This window comes from Eriocheir sinensis, chromosome 61 (genome assembly GCF_024679095.1).
Source record: "Eriocheir sinensis breed Jianghai 21 chromosome 61, ASM2467909v1, whole genome shotgun sequence".
NCBI lineage: Eukaryota > Metazoa > Arthropoda > Malacostraca > Decapoda > Varunidae > Eriocheir > Eriocheir sinensis.
Window position 1 is genome coordinate 2,727,053 of NC_066569.1, and position 4,530 is coordinate 2,731,582.

Here is a 4,530-nt window from a genome sequence, read left to right on the forward strand (position 1 = left end):
TAAAAAACAAAGCACAAGAAAACAAAATAACAAACAAAAAAAGAAAAACAAAAGAAAACAAAAGAAAATTGAACCCAAACTCGAATGCTCCCAAAATCGATGTGGCTTCCTAACGCACCCAAATTTGACCCCCTTAAAAACACCATTGACCTTAACACACACACAAACAAACGCACACACACAAACACGTACACAAACACATCTTTAAAACACACACACACACACGCACACACAAACACACACACGTACACAAACACACGCACATACACTCACCAGCTCTCTCCCATGGCGTGTTCCAGCGTCGACAAACACACAAACACACGAATGCACAAACAAACACGTCTTTCCAAACACCACAAACACCAAATAAAACGAAATAATAGGATAAGCGGGTACGGAGAGACGCGGCACACACCCTCACTCGATGGGGCTCAAGGCGGTACTGTCGGTGACGCAATAGGGAGACCGTGATCTGGCTCCTGATTGGTCGTGACGTCATTACTTGAGCTGCCACTTTGTGCTTTATTCTCTTTTTCCCCCTTATTTCCCCAATAAAATCCCCCCTCCCCTTCTCCCCCAGCCTTCCCCAACTAATTAAAGGAAGATTAAGAGATGGGGAAAAAATGGGGAGGTAAAAGGATGCCGGGGAGGGGAGAGAAGGGAGAGAAATAGGTAAAAATAGAGAAGGAAAGAGAAAAAAAGGGAAAAAAATCGAACTATAAGGTAAATAGATTATAATAAATTTCAATAATAATGAAAATAATGATAACAGTAGCCAGTATCACCTTTATCATCCATAAACGGTGACGTCATGGCCTCAAAACCAGCTAATCACAGCCTCGCTCACGCTATGACGTCACTAACCCGAGACCCTGAACTAGCCAATCACAGCCTCGCTCACGCTCTCTGTCTGTCTCTATGGCTGGAACACATGACATGAAAACTCTCGTACGCCACATAACGCCATATTTCAACGTGTTCTGGGACTTTTTAATGCTATACCGAAAGTAAAAAATACAATAAATTAACAGAAAATAAACTAGTAATGGACGGATAGCGTTGAATAGGGCGATAAGAGAGCAATTTGGATATTAATAAGGTTTTTCATACGTCAGACATGGGAAACATAAAATATCGTACCTCACAAAACGTAATATTTCAACGTATTTCGGGACTTTTAACCGCTATAACGAAGTGGAAAAGACGATAAATTAACGAAAAATGAATTGGTAATAGGCTAATAGGGTTAATTAGCGGGATAATGGAGGAATTTTAATATTAATAAGGGAGTCTATCGTACGTCTGGCATGGGAAACAGAATGGTGTTCTTTGTGATTATTCCCTCCCATTCTATTTTCCCTCCAAATACCTCCTTCCCCTCCCTCCCCAGCCTTCCCCAGCGAGGAGGGGGGAGAGAAAGAGTTGGAGAAGAGATTGGAATGGGAGAGAAGGGTCGGGGAGGAGGAGGAAGAGCAGGAGGAGGAGGGAAAGAAGGAGGAAAGGAGGAAAGGGGTATCAATATGGTTATGGCACGGGTCAAGACTTCCGGTTTCCTCCTCCTCCTCCTCCTCCTCTTCTTCTGTTTCCTACTACAGGTGATTGCTCTTCCTCCTCCTCCTCCTCCTCCTCCTCCTCCTCCGTTCCTTCCTCCTCCTCCTATTTCTCCACCTTTTCATTTTATTTTATTGTCTTTTTTTTGTCTTCTCATTTACAAACTAATTTATTTTCTTCCTCTTCCTGTTCTTCGTCTTCTTCCTCTTCCTCCTCCTCCTCCTCCTTGTTCTCTTGTTCTCCTTTTTTCTTAATTATTTTCTCTATTTTCTTCTTCTTCTTCTTTCTTTCGTTCTCTTCTTTCTTGAGTTTCTTCCTCCTTTTTTTTCCTCAATAACCTTTACTGTCTTCCTTCTCCTCCTCCTCTTCCTCCTCCTCCTTCTCCTCCTTGTTCTACTTTTTCTTAATTATTTTCTCTATTTTCTTCCTCTTCTTCTTCTTCTTCTTCTTCCTTCTTTCTTGAGTTTCTTCCTTCTTTTTTTCCTCAATAACCTTTACTGTCTTCCTCCTCCTCCTCCTGTTGGGCTTCATTAAAAGAAACTCTGTATTCAAGAATAAAGATGTAATACTCCCGCTCTACAACAGTTTAGTCAGACCCCACTTGGAATATGCGGTACAGTTTTGGTCTCCTCACCATGCAAAGGACATTGCTAAACTAGAAGGTGTTCAGCGTCGGGCAACGAAAATGATCCCTTCCTTGCGCAACAAATCCTACGAAGAAAGGCTTTCTACCCTTAACATGTTCTCTCTTGAGAAACGTCGCCTCCGAGGAAAACTGATCGAATGTTTTAAAATACTTAATGGTTTCACGAATGTAGACAGATCAACATTGTTTATGATCGATGACACTTTGCGCACGAGGAACAATGGCATAAAACTCAGATGTAGACAAGTAAATTCAGACTGCACCAAATTTTTCTTCACCAACGTTGTAGTGCGAGAATGGAATAAGCTTCCACCATCAGTGGTCCAGTGTAACACGATTGACTCCTTCAAAAATAAGCTCGACCGTCACTTCCTTCAACTTAATATCAACTAGAGTAGAAATGCAACGTTTTGGAGTCTTCTGATTAATGTAAAATCACTTAGGTTTAAGGACAGACCACCAAGTCTGGACCATGGGGTCTGTGTGGTCTGATTTTCTATGTAAATCTATGTAAATCCTCCTACTCCTCATCTTCCTCTTCCGCCTCCTCCTTCTTGTTCTCTTTTTCTCCTTTTTCTTAATTATTTTCTCTATTTTCTTCCTTTTCTTCTTCTTCTTCCTCCTCCTTCTTTCTTGAGTTTCTTTCTTCTTTTTTTCCTCAATAACCTTTACTGTCTTCCTCCTCCTCCTCCTCCTCCTCCTTCTTTCTTTCGTTTTCTTCTTTCTTCCTTCTTTTTTTTCCTCAATAACCTTTACTGTCTTCCTCCTCCTCCTCTTCCTCCTCCTCCTCCTTCTTCTCTATGGCTTCTGTTACTACACAACACACACACACACACACACACACACACACACACACACACACACACACACACACACACACACACACATTCATTTATCTATCTATATTATTTTTCAGAAGAGATGAGGAGGAGGAGGAGGAGGAGGAGGAAGAGGAGGAGGAGGTCAGGGATATCTATTGTTGATTATCTTATTATTGAGAGAGAGAGAGAGAGAGAGAGAGAGAGAGAGAGAGAGAGAGAGAGAGAGAGCGTCAATACCTATAGCAATTTATCCTTAATTAAATTTTCTCTCTCGAATCGGAAGTCATTTTCATATTATTATTATTATTATTATTATTATTATTATTATTATTATTATTATTATTATTATTATTATTATTATTATTATTATTATTATCACTATTCTCTCTCTCTCTCTCTCTCTCTCTCTCTCTCTCTCTCTCACATGACCTTGAGATAACCACAGGCATTTTTGACAAGCCTATGGTGGTGGCGGTGGTGGTGGTAATGGTGGTGGTAATGGTGATGGTGGTGGTGGTGGTGGTAATGGTGGTGGTAATGGTGGTGGTAATGATGGTGGTGAAGGGAAGGGAAGGGAAGGGACGGGAATGGAAAGGAAGGGAAGGGAAGGAAAGGGACGGGTAGGGAAGGGACGGGAATGGAATGGAATGGAAAGGAAAGAAAAGGAAGGGAAGGGTTAATTGAGAAGGGAAGGGACGGGAATGGAAGGAAAGGGAAGGGAAGGGAAGGGAAGGGAAGGAAAGGACAGGAATGGAATGGAATGGAAAGGAAAAGAAAAGGAAAGGAAGGGTTAATTGAGAAGGAAGGAAAGGGAAGGGACAGGAAGGGAAAGGAAGGGAAGGGTTGGGAAGGGAAAGGAAGGGAAGGGTTGGGAAGGGAAGGGACGGGAATGGAAAGGAAGGGAAGGGTTGGGAAGGGAAGGGTTGGGAAGGGAAGGGACGGGAATGGAAAGGAATGGAAGGGAAGGGAAGGGAAGGGTTGGGAAGGGACGGGAATGGAAAGGAAGGGAAGGGTTAGGAAGGGAAGGGTTGGGAAGGGAAGGGACGGGAATGGAATGGAATGGAAGGGAAAGGAAGGGAAGGGTTGGGAAGGGAAGGGACGGGAATGGAAAGGAATGGAAGGGAAGGGAAGGGAAGGGTTGGGAAGGGAAGGGACGGGAATGGAAAGGAATGGAAAGGAAGGGAAGGGTTGGGTTGGGAAGGGAAGGGACGGGAATGGAAAGGAAGGGTTGGGAAGGGAAGGGACGGGAATGGAGAGGAATGGAAAGGAATGGCAAGGAAGGGAAGGGAAGGGACAGGAATGGAAAGGAAGGGAAGCGTTGGGAAGGGAAAGGAAGGGAAGGGTTGGGAAGGGAAGGGTTGGGAAGGGAAGGGACGGAAAGGGAAAGGAAAGGAAGGGAAGGGAAGGGATATGAAACGAAGGGAAGGGAAGAGAAGGGAAGAGAAAGGTAGGGAAGGGAAGGGAAGGGAATGGAAAGGAAGGGAAGGGAAGGGAAGGGTTGGGAAGGGAAGG

General features: G+C 43.6%; 1 protein-coding gene across 1 annotated transcript in view; it reads right to left on the minus strand.

The window, feature by feature from the left end:
- Positions 1-439, minus strand: part of LOC126986005 (uncharacterized) — a gene marked incomplete in the record, with an annotated part of 48,918 nt that extends 48,479 nt beyond the window's left edge. The window contains 1 exon segment of the mRNA XM_050841691.1: positions 274-439.
- Between the last annotated feature and the right edge of the window lie 4,091 nt (positions 440-4,530).